We start from the raw sequence: 13,645 nt of genomic DNA on the forward strand, positions 1-13,645 counted from the left end.
AGCTGGATGACAAAAAATGGGATATGGCAAATTACACTGAAATCCACAGGGCTTCCAGTGTCTTAAAAGCATGAGCAATTTATGCTATTTTCTTTATTCCCTAACAACTTAGAGGGTCAAAATGTTTTGATTTTTTTTTTATAAGAAAGGGTCCAAACCTATTTGTACCAAAAGCCTTAATCAGAAAAGGGAAATGTCAGTGTATAGGTATTTTCTGCCTTGGTCTTCTGGTACATTTGAACCAAAAGCTGCAAGTTGAGAGAGGCCCTTCCTTGTGAGGACTCTGCTAGGCATCTCCATGGTGGCTCGCTAACTTTTCACACACACTGCACCAAGAACATGGCTCAGAAATAAGTTAAGCTGGAGAAGCCAATATCAGAAGTGGAAATTGCCCACTAAAACAAAAACGGTCTGTTTGAAATGTAGAGCAAAACAGATTTATTTTTTCCTCATTCCCTCTAGACCAGTCATCCCTAGACAATATCTTGTAGTGTGTTGCTCATAAGATCTAAATATGTTACTTAAAAGAAAAAGGATATTAAATATTGAAAACTGAGGCTGATGGAGAAATAGAAATATGATTTTATATATAGGATGTCACTTGTAATGTGTTGTTGCTCAAAGACCACTGAAAACAGGGAACATCAGCCTTAGTGTACAGAATGTCTTATTTGTGACACAAATTAAAATATGCTCTTCTGACTTTCACAGAAGGCAAAATGGGAAATAATTGGAAAACCTGTTGGCTCAGATGCTGGAACTACTTGCCATTTCTCTGAAATGTTATGTCCAGTTAGCATGTACTGACTTGGGTTTTTTTCTGAGAAGGAAGACAAGCTGCACCTGTCCTTGGTTAACCTTATGCAGTTCTCACTTGGTGCTGAAGTACTATTGCAGCCCATTACAGGTATTAGCTGTGATTCAGTTACTAATACTGAAGCATCTACCAGCATCACAAGGGTACTTAAAAATTGCTATTTTAGTAAATACTCCAGCTGAAACGCATTTGGGATTAATTTATTACTGGAGAAATTGCTTACGGAGTTACAAATGGCTATAGGCTGGGAAGGTGAGGAGAGGCTGCTGCTTTTCATGTGAGAGCACAGTGGGGATGCATGGATCTCTGCCTTCAGATAGATGATCAGTCAGATGAAAGCTGGGTCAGGAATAGAGCATAGACCAGTGGAGGTGACATTGTTACGGGTGTCTGCTACAGACTCCCCATCAGGAAGAAGCAATACACTATGCTTTCTTCAGACAGCTGGAAGAAGCCTCACATTTGAAGGACCTGGTCCTCAGGGGGGCTTTAACCACCTTGATAACTACTGGAAGAGCAATACAGCAGTGCACAAATATTCCAGGAGGTTGCTGGAGTGCACTGATGGTAACTTCCTCACTGACGTGACTGATAAGCTGATGAGGGGAGCTGCTTTCTTGGACCTCATACTTACAAATGAGGAAGAACTGGCCAGGCATGGGAAGTCTGTGACAGTCTTGGCTGCAGTTTCTATAATATGGTGGAATTCAGGGTCCTGCGAGGAGGGAACAAGACAAATACCTGGATCACAACCCTGGACCTGCTTGGAAGAGTTTCTTGGAATGTGGTCCCAGAGAGAAGAAGGATGGTAGATTTTCAAGGATCACCTCCTTCAAGCTCAAGGAGGTTCCATCCTAATGTACAGGAAACCAAGGAAAGGTGATAGGAAGCCTGCATAGATAAGCAAGGAGCTCACGAGGGGTAGGATCCAGGGAACCACAGGCTGGTTAGCCTCACCGCAGTCCATGGAAAGGTGATGGAGCAAATAATCCTGGAAAGCATTTCCAAATATCTGATGGACAAGAAGGTGACTGGGAGCAGGCTGTGTGGATTTAGGAAGGGGAAATCGTCCCTGACCAACCTTGGTATCTTTCTACAGTGAGATGACCGCTGAATGGATGAGTAGAGAGCAGTGGATGTTCCTCATCTTGACTTTTTACACTGTTCTCCCTATCATCCTCACAGAGAAACTATTGAAGTATGGACTACATACTTCAGGGGTCAGCTATAAGTGGTATACCCCAACTGGGAGGAGTGGCGGATATACCAGATGATTGTGCTCCATTCAGAGGGACCTTGACAGGCTGGAGAAAGGGCAAACAGGATTCTAATGGAGTTCAACAAGGGGAAGTACAAAGTCCTGCAGGTGGGAAGGAGTAACCCTGTGTACCAGTACATGCTGGGGGCTGACCAGCTGGAAAGCAGCTTGGTAGAAAAGTAGCTGGGGGTCCTGATGGACACAAAGTTGACCATGAGGCAGCAATGTGCCCTTGTGGCAAAGGTGGACAACAGCTTCCTGGGCTGTATCAGGCAGAGCACTGCCAACAGGTCAAGGGAGGTGATACTTCTCCTCTGCTCAGCCCTGGTGAGACACACCTGGAGTGCTGCGTCCAGTCCTGGCCTCCCCAGTGCAGGAGAAACGTGGACATACTGGAGGAGGTCTATCACAGGGCCACAAAGATGATTATGAATTTGGAGCACCTGACATAGGGAAGGTGAGGGTGAGAGGGCTGGGGCTGTTCAGCCTGGAGAAGAGAAAGATCAAGGGGATCTTATCAAAGTGTGTGATGAGAGTGAGTAAAGAAGATGGCTCTCCTGAGTGGTGCCCAGTGACAGGACAAAGGGCAATGGGAACACATATGAGAAATTCCACTTAAAAATAAGAAAAATGTCTCACAAGTATAAAATGAGAGATTATCACAATAAAATATTAACAAATACACAGTAAGTAGACACCTTAACAGTATTGCTATGTACTATTGTGCCTGTAACAATTTATAGAGTGCCTTGTCAAGGACAAGGAAATTATTAATCATTGTAAGTAGCAAATTGATCTTGGTTTTACAGACCAACTGAAAATAAATGTTCAGCAGAAAATGAGTTGATTCTTTTTCATTTTGCTGTTGTGCCAATTTCTGCTAAGAATGCTGTCATGATTTTAGCAGTGTTTGTCAAAAAAGAAATGATTACATCCTAAGTACTGTCTGGAAGAATATAAAATTCAGCAGTCTTGTGAGTGAAGTAAATGGAAGTATCTATTGCTTGTATGTGTTGCTAGCAGAAAAGGCATACTAACATCCAGACAAAAGTGTTATTTTCAGTTGGCTTGTCTAATAAATTCCACATACTTACTTCCTACCCTAATTATTATTTAGTTTTTATTTGTGGTGATTATTTATTCCTGTTTAACATACCCCGTTCTATTAAATATCATATATGTACTTTAAAATTATGATAGTGTCATAATATAGATAGGAAGGTTGTAGTCTTTATGGGACAGAGGACATAATTCATAGGTCATGAGTAATAAAATATAAAGAAGAAAGATTAACGTACCTCCATACCTACAGACTACAAAAATTATTGTAGTGATTTGTAAGCAAAGATATACAGGAGAAAGCAATTCACTAGTCCAGGTCATAAAGTGGTCTGTCTTTTTTTAGCATCTTGACTGCTTAATGCAAACTGTTATTGTGTCCATTCAGTAATAAACTTTGTCTCATCCAGCCGACAGATTGGATGCAGATGATAAACTCCTGGATGAAGGGTAATATCAGTAAAAGTTAACATTTCTTCATGCTTTATTTTTATGTATTGTGCTAGGTCCTGTCTTCACGATACTAGATTTTTAATTATATTCCTTCGGTAAATAACTTGCTTAGAAGCTATCTGGTGCTTGTCTTCAGTTATATCTTCAGGGTATGATATAAAGGATCGCAGTAAAGGGAATTAGTTCAAAAAGTATGTGATTGTGGTATTTGATCTTATATCCTGTCTTTGGAAGATAGGTGAAATAGCGATTATAAAAATGGCAAGTAATGCAATCAGAAGAATACAACCAAAGCAGGTTTTTATAGGGCAAAGTCGTCTTGGCTGAGGATGGAAGGTCATGACGTGTATTTATTGAATGTGGCTGCCCTGCGTTTGAATCTCAGTTCAACATCAGTGGGTTAGAGCATGCATAAATGTAAATGTGAAGAAGTAAGAGAGAGATTTAAAAAATCTGTGGCTCATTGTTAATAAATGCTTCAGAAAACAAAAACTGGGCATTTATCACCACTTATAGCTGGTTTCTGTGTTTTGACTCAGAATAGCCATTTTCTGTTACCAGCCTCCACTGCACATCTGCACCTTCCTCTTGGCACAATGAGTAGTTAGAGCTGTAAGCAGCAAGCTACCCGATGGTGCCAGCATTTGTCTTCCTAGGGAATGCAAGCGCCTGCTCCGCTACTTTATAATTTATGTCACTTGAATAGAAAAGGAAGACTTAGCAAGTTTTAGTGGGAAAAATGGAAAACAAACCCTTTGGTAATCTGAGAGAATAATGTGTGCTTAGCAGCTGGTAATGTCATTTTTGATTTGTATGTAATTATTATTCAGTTTTAGGTGGTGCTTACGTTCCTTGCTCCTGATGAGAAGATTCATTTGTACGCATCATTATTATCTCTTTTGACATGTGCGTTAGTGACATTAATCTGTGTTTTATTTTCTGCAGCAGTAATAACGGGGTTGTCTTTCCCCAGCTTTATTATGTTGTCGTGCTTTCTGAAGTTGTCCTCATAACACAAAGGAAAAGTACAGCGTAGGGATCCAGTGGGAACCAAGTAACGTTTAGCGTGGGGCGAAGCAGCTCCTTTCCTCTTTCTTTCTTCCTCCTTGGCAAGCTGTGATGTGCTTTCCTTACTTGTGGGCAGGCAGTCATGAAATTGAAAAATAGTTTATTAAATCTCTCCAGAAAGGGTGCAGCAATAGAAGCTTTATGCTCTTGATAGGAACATTTCAATTCCGTTTTGCAGTTTATTCTAGAAATGTATAAGATTGTTGATGGCAGTTAAAGATTTATTCACTTTAAGCTGGACTAAAATAGCCTCATTACTTTCAAAATATGAGTTGATAAAATGACTCACTCATCTGAAATCATCCAAATGGTGTTTTTCGGGAGTCTTGTGATACTCTTTGCCTTATTACAAGATGCTAATTGGTCTTGTCATGCTGCTGAGGAAACTTCGGGTCCACTGCACGTGTGACACATCCTGGCTAGCACAGTGGCAGACGCATGCTGTTTTCTGCTGTTGTTGTCTTGGTTTCCCATTTTTTCCTACACATTATATACTTTGTGTATTGAGATCTTTCATCTGTCTCTAGTCAGAAGGTATTTGGGGAATTTCTGTGAATAAATAATATTCAAACTTACACATCTGATTGTAATATTAATATAACCACCCACGAAGTCAAACATAAATGGAGGATGGAGATTTCACCTGGAGTATTTCTACTTCTCTGCTCACATTCTCCATCTTCTTCCTATTTTGATTAATACTGTGTCTAAGGAAGATATTGCAATTTATGCACAGTAGCCATATAAAATAAATTTATCAATATTAAAAGCTGAAGGATTAGAATTCGATCGTCTCTATTTCTAGCCTGCTTAGTGTCCTTGCTTCTCCCTTTTTGCCTGTCGCAGTACTTGGAATTTATTCCCCACCATATGAAGTCTCCATCTTTACATATGTCTGATTGAGTTTGAGTCATGGATACTTATTTTGGGAGAAAACAAGGATTTTTCCCTTTCTTTCGCATGCTGCTGGAAACATTACCCATTGCTCACCGGACTTTTAAAAACAAGGTCTCAGAGGTTGTGACTCTGAACTGCCATTGAGAGCTGAAGGTTTTTCTTTTGTGTTGATAGCCAGAAGCTTGTAGGTAGGGGCGACGCAGGGGTGGATCTAGCTCGTACATGGTCTCAGATCATATTTTGCTCTACTTTCAGAAAGGAAGCCACAGAATGGTGTCTCTTGGTCCACTCATTAGTATTTTCACATGACCTGGCAAGGAGAAGGTGTTGAAGTTGGAATATATTATACCATATAGTCTCCTTTTCACTGAAGAAACTGTCGGCAAACCGTCTATCAAACTGAAATGATGTTTAAGCTTTCCCAGAGTTTAAGGGACTCCTGAAAATACATTCCAATATGCTTTTTCTCCTTTTGACACACTGCTTTTTTGTTGTTCTCTAGTAAGGTTCCCAAAATCCTCCAGGCATGGCTGTCATGAAAATTAAAGCATAATCTCATTATTCTTTATTTTTTGCAGCATAGACCACAAATGTAATAAAACAGTTTCTTTTTTTTTTTCTTTTCTTTTCTCGGACTGAACAAAAGCCTTTTATTTTGGAGGCATTTAATCCGCAAACAAATAAGTCTAATTACTTGTTCATCCATGTGTTAAACCATGCAGCACTCTCTAATGTGTCTGCAGTTCTGAATTCACATGACTGTTTTAAAATTGTGATAAACACCTCTTTATACTGGGACTGCTTAGGAATAGAGACACTGGTCTATATCTGCTACGGGAAAACCCTGTTGACTTCAGGGATGTCACACCAGTAGTGATATTTCCTTATGTTTTGCATAACCTCAATTACGCGTATCTTTTCTTGACAGCATTTATTACCTTTACTTACCTTTTATCATTAGTGTTTTGTTTTATAGGAAGAATAATTGTATTTCTTGGAGGCATAAGCAGTTCATGTTTAGTGGAATAACAGTAGTTTCTAAAAAAACTACTCGATAGCTTTTTAGCGTATGAGAGAATATACCACTGCCATTCTACAGAATGGATCCATCAAAACCTTCCCCTGCAAAAAAAAACCTTGATAACCAGCTGCAACAAGAGCAGTAAGGCTCTGTGCTCTATGGAGAATTGCATATTATGACCTAAAAGGTAGAAAATAATTTGATGTCCTCTAGACAAGAATATGGCTTTTGGTATTGTGTATCTAGAAAGCTATTTTAAGCAATTGCCTTAAAGATCATTCCATGTGTGTGGGTTGTTTGGGTTTTTTTTTTTGGTGTTTTTTTTTTTTTTTTCCATACAACATGCTTGAATAGCTAACAGCATCATTCATCTGTCTTTTTTTGGTCTTTTGGTAGTGAAAACACTGCTGTTGCCAAAGATCACAGCAGACCGTAATTATTTGCCATCATTCTCAATGTGTACAAGCATTCAGGTACTGAAAACGTTACCAGAAGTAAGAGATTATACTGAGGGGTTTTCCTCCTGAAAAGTAAAATGTATCAGTATGCTGTCATGTGAATGCAGGTAAAATAATATAAGACAGTCATTATGGGTAGCCAATACAAAAAACAGGCAAAACACAAGTCAAAAAGTCTCCTCTTAGAAAGAAGAAGATGAGAGGCCTTGCAAGAATGTATGTAAGTTCCTCAGGGAAAGGTCCCATGTAGTTGATTCACTGGTTGGAGAAGAGTAGCTGGGTGTATGTGTTGCACAGATCTTGGTTGATGTGCACCCATGTAGGATGACTGCACAGTGTAGTAGTCCTGGATGTACCCAACCTGTCACCTTAGACTTTACGCTGATACGCATGTAACTGTTGGAGCAGGTCTGGAGGAGGGCCACAAAAATGATCAGAGGGTTGGAGCACTTCTCCTATGAGGACAAGCTGAGAGAGTTGGGGTTCTTCAGCCTGGAGAAGAGAAGGCTCCAGGGAGACCTGATTGCAGCCTTTCAGTACTTAAAGGGGCCTACAGGAAAGACGAGGAGGGACTCTATCAGGGAGTTTAGTGATAGGACAAGGGGTAATGGTTTTAAATTAAAAGAGGGTAGATTTAGACTAGAAGAAATTTTTTACAATAAGGGTGATGAAGCACTGGCACAGGTTGCCCAGACAGGTGGTAGGTGCCCCGTCCTTGGAAACATTCAAGGTCAGGTTGGACAGGGCTCTGAGCAATGTGGTCTAGTTGAAGATGTCCCTGCTTATTGCAGGGGAAGTTGGACAAGATGACCTTTAAAGGTTCCTTCCAACCCAAACTATTCTGTGATTCTGTGTATGTGTGTGAGAAAGCCTGGTCAGAAATACAGACACTGTTGTCTTTACTGTTTCTAGTACATGTTAGAGGAGACTGAAGGTCCCAATGAGGCAAGGGCCCTGCAGTGATAAGCCCTGTGTATGTAATTAAAAGACAGTTCCTGCCCTAAAGAGATCCTTAATATAGCCTGTGGCACAGAGGGGTAAAAAAACAAAAGGACGATGACAAAGAACCACTGTTCTGATGGAGCTGTACGGTCTAAAGTTTTCAGCTGTACTTCTGGTACAATTCATGGATGACTGGTTTTGTGGTGAGGGGTGAATTTCCAGCCATCACAGCACGCTTTCGTGAGGGCAGATTGCAGATCTTTTTATAGAAGTGCTGTGAAAGGCCGTCTGTAAACTTAATCTGTCATTAGTTATAATTGTACTGACTATCAATCTTTATAAAATCTTTCATTTTTATAGGAAAACTGTTGAGCAAGTTCTGGTAAAGCCACTCAGGCAGCCTGAGGTTTCCACAACTAAGAGGTTTGATGTGAGACAGAAGTCTAACAGATGTAATTTATGAACTAATGGTAAAAGGAAATACGCCCTTTTTTGACAAATATTTTCTCCTAAGCAGTATTTCTCATTGCTGCAAAATCTGGTGCCCAGCCCCCCAGCCTACCCCAAACGTCATGAAAATCAGTGTTAATGGGAGATTCTCTGTGTCTTTGAAATTCAGGCCACTTGGGCTTTGGCAACTAGATTTAACACCCCAATTTAAGTCACCCAAAACTTACAACCCTGACAATATTTCTTCACCCAAATCTCTACCCTCGTTTTATGTCTTTTGAATAAAATAAATACTTTTGAATAATAACAGTATTTTAATTATGAACTGATAATAAAGTAAAACCTCTCCTTGGCACAGTATTCCCTCGTGCCCTATTTCTCCCTTTGTTTAAAATGAATGGGCTGCCTCTCCCCCTCTGCCCTTGCTGACTAAGCCGTTGGCTCTGCTGCACCTCTTATGGATTGCTTCTGCTGAAGGGCACGCTTCCCCCAGCTGTCTCTTGGAAGAGAATAAAGGAGTTATTGATGATAAGATAAATTTTTATGTGATCAGTGATTTCTTCATATGCGCGCACCTTCAGTTGTGCAACCCATAGATGGCCAAAGTTGGTGTGTGGACTGAATCTGGTTCATGGGGCGGTATCAGGCTGTGGTAATACAAGGTGGCCAAGCCAAACACAGCCATCAGTTAGCGTGAGCAGTGGCACGGGGGGTGATCCAGCAGGTTCATGAAACGTCCAGCGTGGCCCACTTTTCTGGGTAGGTTCCTTGTTTGAGGATATAGGTTGAATAGGAAGGGCAGTGTGGGTAAGGCTGGGGCTGACAGGCAAGGTCCTTTGAGAGGAGTGATCCGGGCCATGGGCAGAGAGCTTAGACTGGCCTTGGTTGGGTTTGCACCATGTGGAAAGCTGAAGGGCTTTGAAGATGTGTATTGCAGCAGTTTCCCTACTGGGGCTCCATGCTGAAGTGAGGAGATACAGACCAGGATGAGGGGCAGTGCCACTTTGGCAGAGATTTGCAGTGCATGTTGATTGCTGTATCAGCGCTTGGAGATCTGTGACTGGCATGGTTTGGATCTGTGTTTGAGTTGCAGATCACCATCACTCTACAGCAGTCTGAGTGAGAGAAATTTCTCCTTTGTTAGGACGCACTAAGACACTATGGCTATGGTGTAGCTGAACCATTGCCCAAGAAGACAATATGCAAGGCAGGGAAGGCACCATGACCTCCAGGGATATTTGGAAGACTGGGGGTTGTGTCCACAAGAATAGCAATATTGTCTTACTGTCCTGTCTCCACCTGTAAACAGGTGCCTATGGAGTAGCAGGAACAGAGTGTGCAAGCATAGACAATGCTCTGCTTTCCCAGCCTCAATTATTTTTTCTGGTTTAGGACCTTTGAAGAAGTTGCTTTGCACTTAATAACCATCAACATATCTTTGTTTCATGGTCTCATCCATTCTCCTCTTGAAAAACTTTAGGCAATGAGTTGCCCAGGTCTGCTGCCCACTGCATGAAGAACAACCCTCTGTTCACTTCTTCTTTTGTTTTATTTCTTGGGATAGAGGGCTGGCTCTTTTAGGGTAGATGGGGAAGAGTTTATGTAGAGTATGAATCTGCCTCTTAATCTGTGTTGAGATCTCTCTAGAAGGTCAGATGGCCAGTCTGACCACACCTCAGCAACTGGCTTTGATCCATCACTGATGCAGACCTAATAAACTCCAGTGAATGTAGGCTGGCTCTTTGCAGCCAACCATTTCTTCACTGTACTTCTTCTTACCAGTGGTTTGTACTATACAGAACTTTCCACTGTTCAAGACCTCTCATTAATTTCAGTTAGAAAGACATCTCAATCTGTTGGTCTGGCTGCAGACAAAAAAATTTCTACAGCTTCCCTTATGGTCCTATAAAAATAGTTTTTACAGAAGATACGAAGATGTAGTGTGGATGTTGCATTTAACACTACCTTCAGGCCTTTGTTAGGTTTTTGTAATGCACAAATACCCTCCTGCACAATTAATTTTTAGAACAAAATTCAGCAGTGGTTGGTATGGAAAGCCTGTATTTTGGCAACCCAATCTTCTGGATAAGAAGAGGCATTGTAGAGGTTTCCTATGCATAAAGCAAAGTTAAGCATGTCTTTAACACAAAGCTTATTTTCCTGAAGCAATTGTAAAAAGCCCACAGTGATAAGGCATTTTATTTTTTATTTGTTGTTTTTCAGCACAGTAGAAAGTCATTTAATCTAAGCAACTGAAAATCATTTTAAGCTTAGCAATATGTTGAGACAAATGGTAAAGTATTTAAAAGCCTCATTTTACTGAAGAATAACCGTCCATAACAATTAAAGATACTAAAAAAAGCTTTCAGAGAAGCACAACAGAAATTTAGCCAACAAAATCGATAATAAATCGGGATTTTTTGTTGTATACACTTTTGCACTGACGGTCTCACTGAAACTTCAAATATATAGTGAAGATCAGATAATATTGAAGATGTTGGCAGTTCTTTTCTGTTTTGTTTTGTGCCTGTTCCTTTTCTAGAGTGGCATTTCACATAGGAATTATACTTTGCTGTCCCTATTCTTTGTTGTTTCCCATACTCACTATGATATAAATATACATATCATAGTTCATTTGATTAAGTTTGAATGTCTCATAACTCTCAATATAGTGTTCAGGTTACTTGTTTCTCTAAGAAAGAAAAAGGAAAATAATGTGACTTATTGAATTATGTAGGCACCAAATTCAGACTTGAAATAAATGCATTTGTTTCTATAATTATAGCAAGCATTGTGCTCATTGCACCAGGCCTGTGCTTGGCCTTTATAATTTGCTTTTTGTGCTACTTAGTATTTCACTAGGCTAAAATGTATTTGTAACTATTTTTACTGTAGTGTTAAATAACTGTTCGTCTACATATACTTTTATATTTGAATGAATTCCCTTGGCTTCGGTCACCCCACAGCTGTTGGCTAAGCCATTCTGGTTCATAACTGATGCTGTCTGGAAAAGCTGTCATGGTACATAGTTGTGTCCAGATAATAGCTTGCATCCAAGTCTGCCTTGACAAGCAAAAATAGATGGAAATGTCCACTTTTTAGAAAATAAATTAAGGAAAAAAAATAAATGCTATCATGTTTTATCCCGTATGTTTCTTCAGTTTTCACTGTGCTTTCTACAGTTTCTCTCCGATTCGTGGTTTTCCCCGGTCCAACAGTCGACAGAAGCTTTTTCCAGATCCTTCCTTCAGCATTGCTTATGCTTGCTAATTAGGAGGTTCTGTTGCGTTGTTTTTATTCACAGCAATTAATATGTATTACCAGGCCAAAAGTTGGCATATGTTTTATGACGACTGCTTTATCTCTCTAGCTGGTGAAACCTTTTCCCACATCGATTCAGCCAAAGTTACATTTGAGGTCACCCCAAGTTTTCATCTTTTTCCCTTTCTTCCATTTTAGAGAGTTTGGGTAGTTTGAACAGCTACTGCTTCAGTACAAATGGTATAAATGTCGGCTATGTGTTTGTATACAATTTCTATATGAAAGACTATCCTATAATATTAATACAATTGTACATTTTCATCATCTGGTGTAATTTACCAAAATCTTATTTCTTCCCCTCTTCTTCCCCCCGCCCTCCCATCTGGACTTTTATACACTTTGCTCATTTTTTTCAATTTATATGTCTGATTTTTTAAAAAAACCTTTTTAATTCAAGTTTGTGGTTTTCATTATTTTGGGATTTACCGTTTCTATGAATAGTTCCAAAATGTTCCCAGTTACACTTACTGAACTCCTACACGTCGCGACTTTACTTAGATTTATGATAATATATATTCACAGTTTTGAATTTTTGATCCTTTTTCACAGAGTTGTCAAAAAAACCTCCTAACACATTCCTGTGTACTCTTCACAATAACATGGCTCTTTTCCCCTCTCCTCTCGCAGTTCCTTGTAATGTACCTGCTTTATTCAAAACTCATCTTGTTTTCCAGATACCCTGGTCACCTTGGTGAGATTATTAAATTGAATTTTTTTAATATCCTGTCAGTCAGCTCAAAAGTATTAGTACTTTACTAGTTTTTATTTCACTATCAGATCAGGAAAACTAACTAGGCAAATTATGGTGGCTTTCAACACTTTAAAAATTAGGGTTTTCACAGCAGACACTGCTGGAGATCTTCTGTATTTCTGTGTTGTGTTTTACCGTGGAATTAAACCAGTTCCTTCTTCAAGCCATGTAGGTTTGTTTTTTTTTCAGTATAACTGCAAATGACTAAATTCTACTTCAGTTTTTCGGAGTGCTTGACCTTTGTAAATAAAAGTTTAATTGAGTTTTCATCTCCTCGGTTTGCTAAAGTGAACTTCTTTGATATCGTATCTTAACTTTGGGAAGTCACAGAGAGGAAAAACCATACAAACCAGATCTCTTAAGAAATGGGTATTTGGTAAGTTAGTTACGCTCAATTACAGAAGTATGAAAAACTTAAATGCCTTTTGTAAAAAAAAATTTGCAGTCTGATACACAATATGCAATTAAATTCTTTAGAAAATATGAGAAGATGACAATGGGTACACTGTCAAAGGGATGTAGAAAGCTGGGAAAGTTTGCAGACAGAAATATATCCTATCCAGGGCTCTAGAATAGTTTTTTTCAATTGCATTTATTATTTAACTCACCAAACGCTTAAATTATTTATCTATGTCTTGTTAGAAAAAAAAGTAGAAAAACTGATATAAAAACCTCATCGTATTTCACTTCTGTAAGGCAGCACCCCTGATGTGATGGTTCAGTGGTTGGTGAGCTTCCCAGTCTGTTTGGACCAGGCTTGTTCGATAGTTTCCTTGTTCTTTTCTCCCCATCTCCGTGTATCTGTTTGCTGCCTCCTGTCTTGCCCGGCACCGCAGGCTCTTTGGGGCTTACACACGCACTCTCTGCTATGCTCAGTATTTTCTCATCACAATAGGTTTTGAAACATACTTCGGCTTTTTAGCTATTATGGTTAGCAATCATCGATGATTTCAAATGCTGTTATGAGTATAGTTTCATCAGGCGTCCTCAGCCTTTAGGTGGGGCTTCCCAGAACTGACCGCTGTATGAATCCTGACTCTCTTTTTCTGAGAAGCGATTTGGCAGTGCTCGAGGTACCCGGGATTGTGTGAGTCGGGCTGGGCATCCGCCATCAGAACCTGCCCTCACTACTTGGTGAGGACATCATGGG

The 13,645-nt window shown here is 39.8% G+C and overlaps 1 protein-coding gene across 1 annotated transcript in view; it reads left to right on the top strand.

The window, feature by feature from the left end:
• The window catches only part of GRIP1 (glutamate receptor interacting protein 1), a 232,903-nt gene that overhangs the window by 24,243 nt on the left and 195,015 nt on the right, over positions 1-13,645 (top strand). The window lies entirely within an intron of this gene.

Source organism: Charadrius vociferus, unplaced genomic scaffold, assembly GCF_000708025.1.
Source record: "Charadrius vociferus isolate BGI_N301 unplaced genomic scaffold, ASM70802v2 scaffold125, whole genome shotgun sequence".
In the NCBI taxonomy this organism is placed as follows: Eukaryota; Metazoa; Chordata; class Aves; order Charadriiformes; family Charadriidae; genus Charadrius; species Charadrius vociferus.